We start from the raw sequence: 18769 nt of genomic DNA on the forward strand, positions 1-18769 counted from the left end.
CAGAACAACTCACCAGCAAATGCCACCATCCTTCTGAATGGCCTGGATGAGTGCAGCTCCAACAACACTCAGGAAGCTCGACACCATTCAAGGCAAAGCAGCCCGCTTGATCAGCACCCCATCCAACACCTTAAACATTCACTCCCTCCACCACTGGCGCACCGTGTCTGCAGTGTGTACCATCTACAAGATGCCCTGCAGCAACTCGCCAAGGCTTCTTCGACAGCACCTCCCAAACCCGCGACCTCTTCCACCTAGAAAGACAAGGGCAGCAGGCGCATGGGAACACCATCACCTCCAAGTTTCCCTCCAAGTCACACACCATCCTGACTTGGAAGTAAATCGGCCGTTCCTTCATCGTCGCTGGGTCAAAATCCTGGAACTCCCTCCCTAACAGCACTGTGGGAGCACCTTCACCACACGGACTGCAGAGGTTCAAGATGGCAGCTCACCACCACCTTCTCAAGGGCAGTTAGAGATGGGCAATAAATGCTGGCCTTGCCAGCGACATCCACATCTCATGATAACTTAAAAAAAATTGACATGGACACACACCCTACTCCATTGAGTGGTGGTTGACTCTCTGCAACCCACTCATAGTAGGCACTAAGCCCTGGATATATGAGCAGATATTCTCAAACCAATCTCCAGATATAACTCCATTCAGCAGCTGTATTTCCAAGTCTCTGAGTTTCTTATTAGCCATGTGAACATCTGCCATCAAAGTGCTAAAAGAACTTTCCCATGGCACGTTGCATCATGCCAGCCACCTTGATGATCTTTAAGTTCTAAATCCAATGCCTCGTGCCAAGTTTATTCCTTGCCAACTGTTTAATCTAGCTCTTTATGTGAGTGGTTTTGGCAAAGAAGCCCTCATGAGGCTGAAACATCGCTCAGGGTATTTTTCTGACATGTTTTCGCAGGTCAGAGCCTCATAGATTGGTCCCGGATCTCATACTTGGGTTGGAAGAAGCCCTTTTGATGTGTGCTTAAGAGTTCTGAACCACAAAGTAGAATTGTTTGGGCATGTTCCACATGATTATGGATGGAACATGTTCAAGAATAAAGGAAGAGGAGAGTAGCACCCCCAAAAACTAACACACAAATGTACAATGTGGCCGGAATGTTATCTTCCTACCGGTTAGGGAGCGGGGGAGCTGCAATGCAGTCGGGAAACATGGGAGAATGTGATTCCCTCAGGCCCTGCTGTTAACTTCGGAATTTGGCTTCTCGTTTTCCGCTCGCAGCCAGCCAGATGGAGAGGCTGGCTGGCTGTTGGGCGGGTAGGTCGCAGAGAGGAGGGAGGGAGGGAGGGAGGGATCAGGAGGGGGTCAAAGGATGGAGATCATGGAGGGGGTTGAAGGATGGAGATCGTGGAGGGGTCAGAAGGCTGGAGGTTGGAGCGGGGGCCGGAGAGGGGGATCGGAGGCCGGAGGGGAGGTCAGAGGCCTCGGGGGAGAGGTCAGGGGGAGATCGAAAGGGTCAAAGGGGGGAGGTGCAATCACAGGAGGTTGGCAAGGCAGGAACGCTGGATCCAGCAGGTAAGTGGAAAGGCACTTACCTCGTGGATCCAGCCATCCTCGAGGCCAGGGAAGCAGTTACATTTAAAATGCAGCTTCAAAATGAGCTACGCAGCCTCATTATAATATTTAAAGTGCCAACCCAGCCTCCTGGGAGCGGAAATAACAACAGAAAACGCTGGAAAAACTCAGCAGGCCAGGGCAGCATCCGTGGAGAGAGAAACAGAGTCAATGTTTCAGGTCGAAGACCCTTCGTCAGAACTGGAAAAAAAGCAGGAAAAGGAATAGATTGTGAAGCAAATGTAAGAAGTCACACAACACCAGGTTATAGTCCAACAGTTTTATTTGAAATCACAAACTTTCGGAGCGCTGCTCCTTCGTCACCTGACGAAGGAGCAGCGCTCCGAAAGTTTGTGATTTCAAATAAAACTGTTGGACTATAACCTGGTGTTGTGTGACTTCTTACATTTGTCCACCCCAGTCCAACTCCGGCATCTCCACACCATTGTGAAGCAGGTTTAGGGGCTGGGAAAAGGGGGAGGCGATGAAAGAACAAAAGGGAAGGTCAGTGATAGGATAGAAAGCAGGAGAGATTAAGAGACATTGAGAGACATTCAGAGACATTAAGAGATGTGCCTCCTGGGAGCGGGTTGGCTGCCCGGCCCGTTCCACCTCCGTTAAAACCGGAAGTGGGCGGGTTGGAGTCGGAATCAGATTTTTAAAACTTTTACCTCCCACCCGATCCAAACCCACCCTTTTTTTGCAGTTAAAATCCCCCCCCCCCTCTATTACTCTTTCGGTCTTTCAGTAAGAAAAGAGAAAATCAGGTTGCAAGCAAGTTTCAGTTGCTCCGATAAAACTCTTAGAAGGTAACAGTTGCACTGCTTGCTATGTGCAGAACGTGTTTACAACTTTATAAAAAATAGCTGAGGAAACCTTTGCGGATGCAATTAAAATGTCTCTATAGCTAATAACCAAAGGAACTCCTATCCCCTAGTTCCCTGTTCACCAGTGAAATTAATCACTTGCTCTATTTCTCGTTCAGGAAATTGTGCACGCCCAGGAACGACCTGAAGGGAGAGAAAATAACTTACAAAATCGGGGAGAGGGACAAGTGCATCATTCATCGCAAATGATAATGTGACATTGAAATTTCTTAGAAATCATCATTGAAGCTTAGAGCAGATCACACACATTGAAACGCTTATTATATTAAGAGAATATAAGAAGGACCTTTCCATGCTGTACAGACTCGAGATAACGGACCCCCTGACTGATTGCAATCGAAACCATTGAATTTCTTTGTGAGAAGTAAATAATCCATAATTGATGTTGGATGTGGAACGGTACACATAATTAATCCCATTGTTGCAGCCCAGCAGTTACTAAACAATAAACTGTGACTTATTTTACTTTTGTGCAAAAGCAGCAGAAAAGCAAATAACAAATAAAAAGGTAAGGAATGAAGTTAATGACTGTCGGTTGCTGATGTCCTTTCAGCATTGTGAATGGCCCGTTCCAAGTTATAATGGAGGTGAAAGAATAGTTGAATATTACCATCACCAGTGACATATTTGATTCATTATATGGCAGAAAATTGTCCCTGTAATTCGAGGAACAGGAAGATATTGTAAAATTAGCATTTTAGCATAAGATACATACGAACATACGAATTAGGAGCCGGAGTCGGCCACTCGGCCCCTCGAGTCTGCTCTGCCATTCAATAAGATCATGGCTGATCTGATTACTCCACATTCCTGCCCACCCCCGATAACCTTTCACCTCCCTTGCTTATGATGAATCTATCTACCTCTGCCTTAAAAATATTCAAAGACTCTGCTTCCACTGCCCTCTGAGGAAGAGAGTTCCAAGGACTCACGACCCTCTGTGAGAAAAAATTTCTCCTCATCTCTGCCTTAAATGGGCGGCCCCTTATTTTTAAACAGTGACCCCTAGTTCTAGATTCTCCCACAAGAGGAAACATCCTCTCCACATCCACCCTGTCCAGACCCCTCAGGATCTTACATGTTTCAATCAGGTCACCTCTTACTCTTCTAAACGCCAGCAGATACAAGCCTAACCTGATGTAAGAAAACTCACTAAGCACTTGGTTGAGAATAAAACAAGGCTTTAATCAACTGTTTCATAACCATGAGATTCTAGTTACATCACTAGTTCCTGGTTACAAAAACGTCCTGGACAAGCTGGGCCCACGCCCGAGTATTTATACTCCTTGGACGGCGCCACCAGCTGGCCGCCCAGTGTTATTTCATGAGTCATTTCTTCATGAATGATAAGATTCATGGCATGGCCTGTCCAACCTTTCATCATAAGACAACTCGCACATTCCTGGCATTAGTCTAGTAAACCTTCTCTGAACTGCTTCCAACGCATTTACATCCTTCCTTAAATAATGAGCTTAAGGCTCATCAACTTAATATGCTAAATGCCTGGGTGCACAAGAGGCGAGGTGGTGGAACCGTCGTGGCATTGCATGTGGAAATTAATGTTGTGTTGGATGAGAAGTCCTTTCTCTTGTAGGACAACTACAGGACGTTGGTTCATGGACTAAAGGACAAGGGAGCAAAGGGTGGTCACCTCCGGCTTTCTGCCAATCTACGGGGGTCCTGCAGAAAGGAACAGCAGAATCATCAGACTCCACCTGTGGCTCGAGGATCTATGTAAGAGGGACAGATTTAATTTGATAGAAAACTGGGGAATTTTTCAAAGACAAGGTAAGGTTTTTAGGAGGGATGACCTCCACCTTCATTTTCCAGGTGTGCAGAAAGATCTGGCAAAAGTTGAAAAAGAAAGTCTTGCATTTCTATTGCGCCTTTCACAACCACCGGACATCTCAAAGCACTTTACAGCCAATTAACTATTTTTTGAAGTGGAGTCACTGTCGTAATGTAGGAAACACAGCAGCCAATTTGCACACAGCAAGCTCCCACAAACAGCAATGTAATAATGACCAGATAAGTGGTTTTAGTGATGTTGGTTGAGGGATAAATATTGGCCAGGACACCGGGGATAACACCCCTGCTCGTCTTTGAAAAAGTGCCGCGGGATCATTTGTGTCCACCTGATGGGGTAGACAGGGGGCTATATAAATGCAAGTCTTTCTTTTTCTTCTTTTCCCAGAGAGCAGTGAGCCTCTGGAATGTGTTGCGGGCTGGTGTGGTGGATGCTGTCTCTCTGCATTCCTTCAAGAGGAAGCTGGACCGGTTCTTGACAGAGGCAGAGATCGCATCATATAGAAGGTAAGTGTCTTTATAGGCAAAACTTGGTCCGTGTGATCCCCTGGGCTAGTTTTGATCATCTGAGGGGGTTGGAGAGCACTTTTCCACAGTATTCTTTTTCCCTTATTGGCCCTGGGTTTTTCTCTGTTTTCTTGCCTCTCCCATGTCAGGCAGTGGCTCAGTTGGCAGCACACTCACCTCTGAGTCAGAAAGTTGTGGGTTCAAGTCCCACTCCAGAGACTTGAGCACATAAATCTAGGCTGGCACTCCAATGCAGTGCTGAGGGAATGCTGCACTGTCGGAGGTGCTGTCTTCTGGATGAGACGTTAAACCGAGGCCTCCTCTGCTCTCTCAGGTGGACTTTAAAGATCACATGGCTTTATTTTGAAGATGAGCAGGGAAGTTATTACCCACTGTCCTGGCCAATAGTTATCCCTCAATCAACATAACAAAAAAAAAGATTATCTGGTCACTATCACATTGCTGTTTGTGGGAGCTTGCTGTGCGCAAATTGGCTGCCGCATTTCCCACATTACAACAGTGACTCCACTTCAAAAAATACTTCATTGGCTGTAAAGCGCTTTGAGATGTCCAGTGGTTGTGAAAGGCGCTAGAGAAATGCAAGTCTTTCTTTCTTTCTCCCAGGAGATTTCATAGCTGAGTGGGGGTGCGGTGAGGTGGAGGTGGGGGGTGGGAAGAAATGTATATTATGATGGTCTGGCCATCATGGTGTGGGGCAGCCTTGATGGACCAACTGGTCTTTTCCTGCTAGATTGATAGCTGGGATGAGAGGGTTGTCCTATGAGGAGAGATTGAGTAGATTTGGCTTATACTCTCTGGAGTTTAGAAGAATGAGAGGTGATCTCATTGAAAGCTGAGAGATCGTTTCCCCTGGCTGGAGTGTCTAGAACTAGGGGGAATACTCTCAGGATAAGGGGTCGGCCATTTAAGACTGAGATGAGGAGGAATTTCTTCACTCAGAGGGTTGTGAATCTTTGGAATTCTCTACCCCAGAGGGCTGTGGATGCTGAATCGTTGAGTATATTCAAGGCTGAGATCGATAGATTTTTGGACTCTAGGGGAATCAAGGGATATGGAGATTGGGCGGGAAAGTGGAGTTGAGGTCGAAGATCAGCCATGATCTTATTGAATGGCGGAACAGGCTCGAGGGGCCATATGGTCTACTCCTGCTCCTAATTCTTATGTTCTTATGCCCGTCAATTTTATATGTTTGAATGCTGTGCATTAGTATACTGTCCTTTCACCTCTTCCGCCCAGGTTTAAATCTAGCCCAGAACAATTGAATGAAAGTCTACTGTCTCTGCTAGCTAGTATGAGAAATGGCTGGAGGTTGGGGGGCGTGGGGCAATCACCAAGGTGCAATACAGCAGTTTACTTTGAGGTGGGACTCAGACATATTGGCCCAGTAATTCCGGGCACAACGCGTGAGTAAGGACGGGGTACTCACGCGTGTGCCCGGAGGAATTGCCGGTTTTCAGCATGCACAGCGCATGCGCTGAAAACCGGCATTTCCTATCCTCTGACCCAAGGGGTTAAGAGGCAGAACGCGTGCGACTGCACAGGCCGCGCGTGCCCAGTGAAATTCCTTTTTTTTTTCAGAGTTGCCCGAGTGTAAAGGCCTCCGGTTTTTACACGTGGAAAAACCAAACGTAAGTATTTAGTTTTACAGGTAAGTGGGCTTTTAGTACAATGTAGAAATTTTTTTTCCACAGGTTTGTTATTTTTAAAGAATTTACAGTAAGGTAAGTTTAGTTTTAGACCCTATTTTTTAAAAATTTATTTTTTACAAAAAATTGATTAATTGTCTAAAACATTTTTTAAAACTTATTTATAGTTAATATAATCAGTGGGATGTTTTTTAAAATTTTATTTAAAGTTAAAGGCCTAGAAATTCAGTCGCGCCACTTTTGGGGCGCTAAAGTCGGGCGGTCACTAAAGTTAGCGCCCGCCGGAAAGTGTAGGCCACTTCGCCGAAATTCAGTAGATTTGGCCAAGGAGTTTGGGCGAGCGCTGAAACTGGCGTTGCACTCCTACCTTTAGGCGCTAAGCCGGTGGTGCGGACTGCTAACGCCGAGGCCGGGCGCAGCGCAGGTGCGGTCATGTTTTGATTGACAGCAGACACCCTGACGCCGGCCAGCTCTTAAAGGGGGAAGGGTCGACTTTGTCTGCTGCCACGCCCTGGATAGTGGAGCCCTGCAGCTAGGCCTCAACACTGCTGGTGGACCCAAATAGCGCCTGAAGCCATGCAGAAGGCCCGTGAACGAGCGCAGCGCTTCTCAGAGCCTGTTTTGTGGGTGCTGCTTAAGGGTTTGGAAAAGAGAAGAGAGATCTTGTGCCCGGACAGTGGCAAGAAGGCTCCCAGGAGGCAGTTCAGGAGAGCCTGGAGGGAAATCGCCCACAGGGTGTCAGCCACCAGCGATGTCCCCAGGGCTGGTGACCAATGCCGCAAGAAGTACAACGACCTCACTCGGTTGGTCAAGGTGAGTAGCCTTTCCAGTGTCCTCCTCATCCTTGCATGTGCACCTCACATTATGGGCAAAGGGACCTCAAAGGCCTAATGGCCATCCCTCCTCCCGCAGCTATGGCACTGGCATGATCATCAATAGCACTTTCTGCACTTTACACACTGGCCAAGCTATTCGACCATGGGAGGCAGTGCACACAACAACAGGGCACCACACTGGCCAAGCTATTCCACCATGGGAGGCAGTGCACACAACAACAGGGCACCACACCGGCCAAGCTATTCCACCATGGGAGGCAGTGCACACAACAACAGGGCACCACACTGTACTTAGAGGCCGTCCTTTCTCTTGCAGGCCAAGCTGGCCTAGAATATGAAGAGCCGGAATGTCACCGGGGGAGGCCGTGCCCAGTTCCAGGAGCTCAGTGAGCTGGAGGAGCGCGTGGCTCGACTCAAGCGTGGCCGGGTGGTTGGCCCCGTTGCTATTGGTGATGCGGACCCTGTGCTGGGCCCCAATGGTAAGGACATGACCGTTTGGACCTCTCTCATTCCCCTTGCGCTTCAGATCTACATCCTTTTCCACTGTCCGACCAATGCGCATAATGCCACCACTCATGCCTCCCTCGCTGACGTCCTTTCCTCACTCTAAAGCTACTCTTGTGCCTTCCTGCTTTCAGCTGGTGAGGAGGAGGTCCATGAAGCTGAGAGTGCCAGTCCCTCGGAAGAGGAGGACGACGAGGACCAAGAGGAAGGCGGCACATCGGGGGAACCCTCATCCGCGCCAGGGGATGGCAATGGAGGGGAGACGTCTTGCCTGGAGGAGAGCCAGGGGGAAGTGTTGCAAGGGGGTGTAGCTCCTGGGCCCAGTGGCGTCCAGGCACGCGGGAAGGGTCGGGCAGCACGGCTGCCTTCTCCCCAGAGGGGGGAAGTGTTGCAGGGGAGGGCAGTTGCTGGGCCCAGTGGCGTCCAGGCACGCGGGAAGGGTCGGGCAGCACGGCTGCCTTCTCCCCAGAGGGGGGAAGTGTTGCAGGGGAGGGCAGTTGCTGGGCCCAGTGGCGTCCAGGCACGCGGGAAGGGTCGGGCAGCACGGCTGCCTTCTCCCCAGAGGGTGGAAGTGTTGCAGGGGAGGGCAGTTGCTGGGCCCAGTGGCGTCCAGGCACGCGGGAAGGGTCGGGCAGCTCGGCGGCCTTCTCCCCAGAGGGAGAGTCCGCCCTCCAGTCCGGAGACGGTCCTCGCCCAGGAGGTGCATCTCCTTGATGAAATGTCCGCGGCCTCGGAGCGGCGCCACAACGAGTTCATGGGGGTTGTGGGACAGATGCCTCAGGCCATTGAGTCCCTGGCTCATAGTGTGGCCGCTTTCAGGGACTCACAGGCCAGGGGTGTCGACCAACTCGCGGCAGCACAGGCCAGGGGTGTCGACCAACTCGCGGCAGCACAGGACGCGAGTCGCGAGTTCATGAGTGGTGCCGTCCAGACACTGGCTGATCTGATGCGGGCACAGACCAGGGCAGTTCGGGCACTCACTTCTGCCACACTCGCGGTGTCACGGAAGCATCGCCAGGGCACCCGCCGCCCTGCTGCAGCACAGCGGTCTGGCCTCCACCAGATTGCTGCGCTTGCTGCAGTGCCAGCCCGGCCGAGTGTCAGTGTCTCTGGTGACCAGCGAGCGCCTGGCATCAGCCAGCTTGCCCCCATTGCTGCAGCCGCCACTGCCACTCCCCCAGCCAAGGTGCAACGAGCTGATGCAGAGACTGATACTGCCCAGCCACAGCTGCAGCAGTCAGCAGCCGGCCCCTCCAGGGCCGGACCTCATCTAGGCCGACCCCCAAGGGCATCTGCCGTCACGCAGTGTGCCCCTCAGGAGCCTTCCCCCAGCCTTGCCACACCCACAGGGCCCAGGTTGAGGCAGAGCAACAGGTCGGGCAGGGGCCGGAGAAGCTGTGCCTCGAACATGTCAGCCACAGCAGTCTGGCGCAGGATAAATGCATCGTGGCTGCTTCCTGGAAAGCGGGCATTGACAGCTAGGATGCGCTGCCTGTGGTCACACACCAGCTGTACATTGAGGGAATGGTAGCCCTTCCGGTTGCGGTAATCCTCGGCATTGTCGATAGGTGCCATCATAGCCACATGCGTGCAGTCAATGGCGCCCTGCACCATGGGGAAGTCGGCGATCCTGGCAAATCCGACTGCACGCTGCTCCTGCCTCTCTAGGGTCATGGGGAAGGAGATGAATTGGTGTCTCCTTGCGAAAAGGGCATCGGTGACCTGCCGGATGCAGCGATGCACGGCGAACTGGGAGATGTTCGCTATGTCCCCAGCAGCGGCTTGGAAGGAGCCGCTTGCATAAAAGTTCAGAGCCACCGTGACCTTCACTTCCACCGACAGAGAGGTCCTGCACATCAGCTGTGGACGCAGATCTCTGTGAAGCAGCTGGCAGATCTCTGCAACCACCTCCCTTCTGAAGCGCAGCCTCTTAACACAATGCGCGGCAGTCATGGTGAGATAGGACACCTGCTGCCGGTATTCCCTGAGTGGGTAAGGCCTACGTTGCCGACGCCTGATGGCCCCTCTGCGTCTAGGCATGGCTGCCCCCCTCACACAGCGTCTGCGAGCCCTTCGCACATAATGCTGGAACTGAGGGTTGGAACCCCATGCAGCCCCCATAATAAACTTGCAAACAGTGAAATCACAAGAGTCAAATTTCCAAGCTCTGGCCAGAAGCCAAAAATACCTCTATGTTTTCCCAAATCAGTAAAGTCTGTTCCTTGGTCTCTGTACAGAAATCCAAAGCACTGAAGTCATTGCAGCAAAATGGCTGGCCTTTATAGTTCAGTGTAAGTGCCCTTTAATTAGCGCTCCCCGAGGCCCGCAGGGGCAACTCTGCTGCGTTCCACTTCACAGTTCTTAACAGCGCCACGCCCACATTGGGCGGGCGCCACTGAATTTCCGGTTTGGGGCGCACAAACAGCGTTGCACGACGAAATGACGTCAGAAGCTGCGCGCGCAGCTGAGCGGGCGCAAACACTTTGCGCCGGCGCTAAATGTCAACTGAAGTTGGGCATAGGCGCAGATCGACCTGCGCCCGGGCGCTAAGTGCCTAGCGCTGGAAATCTACCCCTCTTATGGCGTTAACGGCTGGCGAACGCAACTGAATTTCTAGGCCAAAGTATTGTTTTGGCAGCCCATACTTTTCATGAGTTTGACAGCTCTTACTGTCAAACTCATGAATGAGTTTCCCCTCCCCTGATTGGCTGCACAGTGCTCACCTGATCCCAGCCGGCACATCGCACTAACTACGCCGCTGGATCAGGTAAGCACATCGCGCCGACATCTGAACCGGGCCAGTGACAGGAAATGCAAGCAGGCCCGGGCTTCAGATGTCGGTGCGCAGGGTGAGTGCACATCGGGGGCTTGCACGCGCGGCAAGCTCCCGATCCTAATTTCAGGGCCATTGTTGGTGCACAGTCGCTGAGGCTTGACTGTGCATGTTGCTTATGTGACCTGAAGACCTTGATCTTAACAATGGAATGCCCAGAGTGGAAATATATTCAGTTCCCAAGTCTGACATCCCTCAACTTGATAAGCGCAGAAGAAAATCACCAAACCACCGTATATAATTCAAAAAACAAGACAAAGATGATGTATGTACAGCTTGTAGTTTATTGTTGCCATTTTGATTTACTTTCAAATTTTCAATTCAAAGTCATTTACTGATACTATTTCATGGCAGGAGCGAAAGGAGAAACTTTACAAACAGAAATACTGTCAAGAGAGTGAAATATCCTCATGTGACATTTTCAATAAGTACACCAGGAGTTTTTCAACTGATTTCAATCTACCCAACAAAACAGTGTGAAAATGTTGCCAACTTTATTGATGATTGGCACAGGTGGACTATTATTCTTGCTTCTTATTCTTTGCAATAAATCCACTGGACAGTGAAATTATTATTCCCTTGTATTTAATAAATGAACATAATTCTAATAGGAAATGGTTTCTATTCACAAACGAGCATAAATCTCTAAGTTACATCACATCAGCTTAATGCTGAGAAATTAATTCATACTCTTTAAAAAAAAGCCAACAGTTAGAAAGAAGTCTAAATACTGGACTCAACATTGAGTTCAACAATTTCAGATCATAACCTCTGCCCCCATTTGCTCAGACTGCAGCTGTTGATGATTCTGCTATTCCTATTTCCACCTCCTCTAGACCCATCTTTTGTTTCTTTACTTGTCCCATTACCATCCCCATTTTGCCTCGCACCAACATCCCTTTTGTCATTTAATCTCTCCCGCCTTCCACCCTATCACAGACCTTCCCTTTTGTTCTTTCCTCCCCTCCCCCTTTCCCTGCTTCGTTACTTGCTTTAAAACATCTCTAACTATTTCCAGTTCTGATGAAAGGTCATCGAGCTGAAACGTTAGCCGCTACATCCCCTACCTCGGCAGGAGCCGGTGATGGGTCCCGAACTTGCTGCTGGCTCCAAACCGCTGTCCAAAGTGATTTTACATTGAGTGGGCTTGTTAAGCCTGCCCAGTGCAATTGCTGGCCAATTGAAAGTAGCGGGTCTGATAACGTCACTTGATGACGCGTTATCAGCCGGTTTCCTTAAAGGGACCATGCCCAAATTTATTTTGACAGTTGTGCTGTCAGTGTTTTACAGCATTGAGGTGCTGCAAACACTGACAAGCACTGCACAATGGCGCATGGATGCGCCCAGGATCTCCCAAGATTCCTCCATATGTTTATGGAGAGAGTCACAGCACGCAGGGAGGTTCTCTTCCCTTCCCATGGGCGGACGAGACCTCCCCAGGAGATCAACACAGCCTGGTTGCACATTGCACAGGAGGACACAAGCAGGGATGTCATCAGGAGAACCAGGCTGCAGTGGCACAAACCTTTCAATGATCTCAATAGATCACGAAACGTTACTGCAAAGACACACTCAACCTCATCCTGCTGTGCCACTCATCACATCCCCATCACTCTGCCTTCCCTAACCTACACCTGCACATCTTTACTCACACCAACTTACCTTGCACCTCCACCCATCCCTCTCTATCTACATTATCATTTCCCCATCTCACTAGCCACCCCTCACACTCACCCTCATCCTAGTGCCAGCATACCAACTAACAACACACAAGTTTAGGCACTTGTGTGTTTTAGCCAATGGTCATGTGAAGTTTCTCTTAATGTGCTGTCAAACATTGAAATCTTAATTTTCAACACTTTGCGTTCTTGGACAGATTTGTGTGCTTAGTGATTTGTGGTGAATGGTGAGACATAACGGTGCCACCCGCACTCCCCGGAATGGCGATGAGTGTGAAAAGAATGGCTTGGACATTGTAGTGATGCTTTATGGTGTTGGTGTGGGATGCTGCTAACCTGGCATATCATGTGGCAGCCAAAATGTACAGTGTCAAGTGAAGTAAATCTGGCCATGGTGGGGCCATCCCTGGCATTTCGGGCAGCCATGTGATCAGGTGCTGATGTCCTGTGCAGCATCAGTTGTTGCGGAGAAGGTTGGTGTTGTTGTTGGTGCTGCTGCTGTGCCTGGTGCTGCTGTTGGGGCTGATCGTGGTGGGATTCTGATGACCAAGGTGAGATAGTTTCAAGGGCACCGATGCTGATGTAATAGATGGCAAGTGAAGTTGAGATGACAGAAGCGATCTGTCAATGGTGAGAGAGGTTGTTACAATGAGATGACACTGGATAGAGAGTTTACTCCAAACACTTGCAACCTGCATAAAGCTCTATCTGTCTTCCAAATGCAGTAAGCAACAGCTTTTGAGCTTGGAAAGTGAACAGCTATGAGATGGGAGCTTTTATAGCACATTTGCAGCTGTCAAGTAATGAGATGATTTTATGGTCATACAACTCCCGACCTCTTTACCTGATGTGATCCCCAAGCAGTGTGGACCCCGTGGGCAACCTCGTAAATTTTAATGGTGAGCTGAAATTACTTTTTAAGTGGCTCTTAACAGGGTCATAATGACCTAAATTGCCTCCCCCGCTGCTGCATGTCGGGTCTGTTCAGCATTGACAGACCCGACATCTGGCAAAGTCACGTGACGGCGGGTTGACAGCGGGTTCCCATCCCGCTTTCAAAAAAAAATTATCCCACCCGACCGCCACCAAACGTGCCCGCTGACCCCCTAAAAAGTTCCCCCTGTTAACTCTGTTTCTCTCTCCACAGATGCTACCTGACCCACTGAGTATTTCCAGCATTTTCTGTTTTTATTTCAGATTTCCAGCATCCGCAGTATTTTGCTTTTGTAAATGCCATAAATTTTTTTTGATTTTTTTTGTTTTTTTGTTTGGGCCCATTTCTTTTGATTTCTTTGAATATTATTACTCAAACTGTGAGCTAGCTCGAGCAACGACATAATCAAAGGAACTGATGAGCTTCAGGTTACTATTCATTGTTACGGAATTTCATCAGCAGAGCTGCATTTATCAACTTGCGGCTACATTACTGATCCCAGTAAATCCTCCAAGCCAGTTCCCCTGATCAGATCTTAAGTTCCTGAGCCACAATTTTAGAAAAACACAGAAGTAAACAAGTACTTGTGTCATTTGCAACCGATTGATTTTTCAACATTGTTGTTTAATAATGAATCTCATTCTTTGAATCCCAACCTTGCGTAACAATTGCAATTGGACTTCCCTAAGATAATGTTTCACCTGAGAAAAGAATAGAAAGTCTTGCATTTATATAGCACCTTTCACAACCTCAGGACAAACCTCGTAAACTTTACAGCCAATGAAGTACTTTTTGAAGTATAGTCACTGTTGTAATGTAGGAAACGCAGCAGCCAATTTGCGCACAGCAAGGTCCCACAAACAGCAATGTGATAAAGACCAGATAATCTGGTTAATGATGTTGGTTGAGGGATAAATATTGGCCCCAGGATACTGTGGATAACTCCCCTGCTCTTCTTCAAAATAGTGCCATGGGATCTTTTATGTCCACCTGATGGGGCAGGCGGGGCCTCGATTTAACATCTCATCTGAAAGACGGCACCTCCGACAGTGCAACACTCCCTCAGCACTGCACTGCAGTGTCAGCCTAGATTATGGGCTCAAGTCTCTGGAGTGAGACTATGAACCAACAACCTTCTGACTCAGAGCCACTGGCTGACACTGAAAAGAAGAACTACCCAACATCCAGTCAATTCCTAGTGATGTTGGTTGAGGGATAAAATACTGGCCAGGACACCAGGGATAACTCCCCTGCTCTTTTTCAAAATAGTGTCATAGGATCTTTTACATCCAGTTGAGAGGGCAGATGGAGCCTAGATTTAATGACACAGAAGTTCGGGTCTCCACGGGTGAGTACGCACAGGGTACTCACCCGTAGGCCCAATGGAAGTGCCGGTTTCGTGCACTTAAAGGAAGGGGTTCAGAGGTTGAATGCGTACACTGGAGAGACAGCACGTGCGCATCGAACTTACGTTTTTTTTGCAGGTTTCTCCGGGAGGGTAAGTCTCCAGCAGTTACACTTTTAAAAAGCAGGCGCAAGGCTTGCTTTTAACAAGGTAAGCAGTGAATTAATTAAAATTAAAACATTTTTTCCACAGGTTTATTATTTTTAAATACTTTAAAGAAAGGTAAGTTTATTTTTTGCCCCATTAGAAAATGTAATTAATTTTTTCAAAAATTTAAATTATTGTTTAAAATAGTTATTTCATGTAATTTATAGTTATTTTAAAAATGTGATGTCTTTTTAAAAAATTATTTGAAGTTTTAGTGATGTTTTGGGGCTTATACATAAACATAGAAACATAGAAGATAGGAGCAGCAGTAGGCCATTGGGCCCCTCAAGCCTGTCCGCCATTCAATGCGATCATGGTTGATCATCCAAATTCAGTACCCTGTCCCTGCTTTCTCCCCATATCCCTTGATCCCTTTAGCCTTAAGAAATATATCTAACTCCCTCTTGAATATATTCAATGAATTGGCCTCAACTGCCTTCTGTGGTAGAGAATTCCACAGGTTCACCATTGTATTTACAGTATTTATAGATTTGACAGCTCTTCCTGTCAAACTTATGAATGAAGCTACCATTGGCTCTCCATGGCCCACATGATCCCAGGGGATGCTTTGAAATAACTGCGCTCCTGGGATACGCAAGCACTGTGCGCCGGCAGTTGGTGCAGGCCCAGGATCGGAATCCCACGCGGGCCCACAGCACAATGGCCGGCGCGCTAGGTAAGCGCAGGTCGGAGGCTTGCACCCGCGGGAAGCCCCCGACCCGAATTTCTGGGCCAATGTTTCATGGAAAAGGCATCACGTTTGACAGTGCAGCACTCCCTCACTGGAGTGCCAGCCTAGATTTTGCATTCAAGTCTTTGGAGTGGGACTTGAACCCATAACCTTTGGATGCAAGAGGTAGGAGTGTGAGCCACAACTGACACCGAGCAAAGATGGGGAAATTGGCCAGGGGAGGCAAAACCCATTCTTACTGAGTCCTCCGACAAATGTATTGCGACTAGACTGGTTCGCTACTCTATCTATTTAACAAAGGGCAGTGAGAAGCAAGGCTAACAGAAATATGAGATTCTAATTTCAGTGGGTGGGTGGCGAAGTAAGGAAAAAAATGAAGGCATAATATAATGAAAACTTGATTCTCGATTATTAAAATGCAAAATGTTCATTTTAAAAGCAGTGTTGAAAAAGTACAAGCAGACCTTTGTTGTGGGACTTTTAAGACCTGCAACAGAATGCAAATTAAAAATATGCACAGAACTCCAGAACTGTCATTTTTAGCTTAGGTGATGATAAATTATATAAGTTACAATAAAGAATTCTGCACCAAAGGTAAATGGCAATTTATAAGGCATCATTATAGCAAGCTAGCTATAAATCAACTCACAGGATTAAAGTAAATTAATTTGTGTGTCTCAAATACACTAAGTTGCTGTTTTAACAGTGCTATTAGATTATAATAATGATATTTATGTTGTTCAGTCTCTAAACGTCTTATTGAGCCCATAGTCATAAAGGAATGACAGGCGGTTAGAGCTTCATGAAACAGTAAGTTTGTAAGGAGCTGATGTTGATAATGACTATAAGATTATATTTGCTTTAAATCCTATCAGTGGCCTCAAATACTTTAGAATTTGGTCCCTTGTCAGCTGTTTTCCAGTTCACAGTCTTGGTGGACTGAATATCATAAAGGGGTGAAAGGGCAGAAGATGTTTCTTCTCCCCGAAGGTATTTAATCACAAAGATTTCCTACATTACAGCAGTGACTGCACTTCAAAAGTACTTCATTGGCTGTAAAGCAATTTGGGATGCCCTGAGGTTGTGAAAGGCGCTATAGAAATGCAAGTCTTTCTTTCTTTCTTCTTTCAAAGATTTTACGTAAACGAACAGGAAAGATGTTACGTAGAAATAGGCATTTGGAAATTGACTGCAGTTGTTGGTAATTCACATACTCAATTTTTGTAGTATCATCGCTCACCCAAGACATCGGTTAATTCTTTGCTTTCAGATCCATCATTAAACTTTAGAGAAATGAAAGCAAGTCTTGCATTTCTATAGCGCCTTTCACAACCTCAGGATTTCGCAAAGCGCTTTACAGCCAGTGAAGTATCTTGAAGTGCAGTCACTGTTGTAATGTAGGCCACTGTTGTAATGTAGAGAACCACACAATGGCCACTTTAGTGAAAATTCAAGTGATAAGAGACTTCTACTTACCGACAGTATATTTGACACTAATTTGCTACTGCCTTTCATTTTCACTCCATGACAGATAGCTATGAAAACACTATCCACCCCCTCTAATAACATCTCCCAGCAAAGACTTCCACAATCTGGATACTTGGACCAAACAGACTCCCAAGTCATCAGAGGTTGACCTGATAGAGGTCTTCGAGATGATGAAAGGGTTTGATAGGGTATCCGTAGAGAAGATGTTTCCACTTGTGGGGGAGACCAGAACTAGAGGCCATAAATATAAGAGAGACACTAATAAATCAATTAGGGAATTCAGGAGAAACCTGTTTACCCAGAGAGTGGTGAGAATGTGGAACTCGCTACCACAGGGAGTGGTTGAGGCGAATAGTATAGATGCATTTACAGGGAAGCTAGATAAACACAATATAGAGAACGGAATATGGCAGGAATGACGTATGAGGAGAGATTGCGTCGATTGGGCTTATATTCGCTGGAGTTTAGAAGAATGAGAGGGGATCTCATTGAAACTTATAGAATTCTAACAGGACTAGACAGACTAGATGCAGGAAGGATGTTCCCGATGGTCGGGGAGTCCAGAACCAGGGGTCACAGTCTAAGGATAAGGGGTAAGCCATTTAGGACAGAGATGAGGAGGAATTTCTTCACCCAGAGAGTGGTGAACCTGTGCAATTCTCTACCACAAAAGGCAGTTGAGGCCAATTCATTAAGTATATTCAAGAAGGAGTTAGATATATTTCTTAAGGCTGAAGGGATCAAGGGATATGAGGAGAAAGCAGGGACAGGGTACTGAATTTGGATGATCAGCCATGACCTCATTAAATGGTGGAGCAGGCTCGAGGGGCTGAATGGCCTACTCCTGCTCCTATCTTCTATGTTTCTATGGGCAGGATTTTCATTGGGCCATGGAGGCGGGATTGGAGGTGTGTGTGGGGTTAAAATCTCGAATTCCGGGGGGCACGAACCCATCCCGCCCCCAACCCGCCTCCATGCCAGTTTCAAAGGAAGCGGGTACCTGACCCGCACTGGGACTCGCCTCCCCGAGGCGGGAAGGAGATTAGTGCCAATTAGTTTTTAGCCTAATCCCTATTTTTATTGCTGTAGTGTGGGATTCCCGACGGCTCCAAACCACGCCATGTTAGCGAGGCGGACCGTCGGGCTGAAGGGCTTGGAGGGTTCGAGATGTCCAGAGTTCAGGTGAGCGATGGGTGCATGAGTGCAGAGGTAAGTGTGTTTGGTCTGTGTAAAGTGTTTAAAGAAGTTTTACTTACATTTACTTACCTTTACAACCTTCCTTCCTTCAGGTCTCGGCAGTCCCTCATCTCACCGGCACAGAAAGCAGAATGGCCGCGAGCTGTCAAAAGTTGCAGCATTCAGCTTTCTGTTCTGGAGAAATCTCTAAATCAGCCTGAGAGGAAGGAATTAACTTGGAGTACAGATTGTCAAACAGCTGTCAAACAATGATGTTTTATCTCTCAAAAACTTTTGACAGACGAAGGAAGGAAGGACGTTCTTGCCATGGAAGGAGTGCAGCGAAGATTCACCAGGCTGATACCTAGGATGGCAGGAATGACATATGAGGAGAGATTTTGTCGATTGGGCTTATACTCACTGGAGTTTAGAAGATTGAGAGGGGATCTCATCGAAACCTATAAAATTCTGTCAGGCCTGGGCAGACTAGATGCAGGAAGGATGTTTCCGATGGCCGGGGAGTCCAGAACCAGGGGTCATAGTCTAAGGATAAGGGGTAAGCCATTTAGGACTGAAATGAGGAGGAATTTCTTCACCCAGAGACTGGTGAACCTGTGGAATTCTCTGCC

The sequence above is a fragment of the Somniosus microcephalus genome, chromosome 5, assembly GCF_052327205.1.
Source record: "Somniosus microcephalus isolate GS21.2 chromosome 5, FLI_Smic_1.0, whole genome shotgun sequence".
Lineage (NCBI taxonomy): Eukaryota > Metazoa > Chordata > Chondrichthyes > Squaliformes > Somniosidae > Somniosus > Somniosus microcephalus.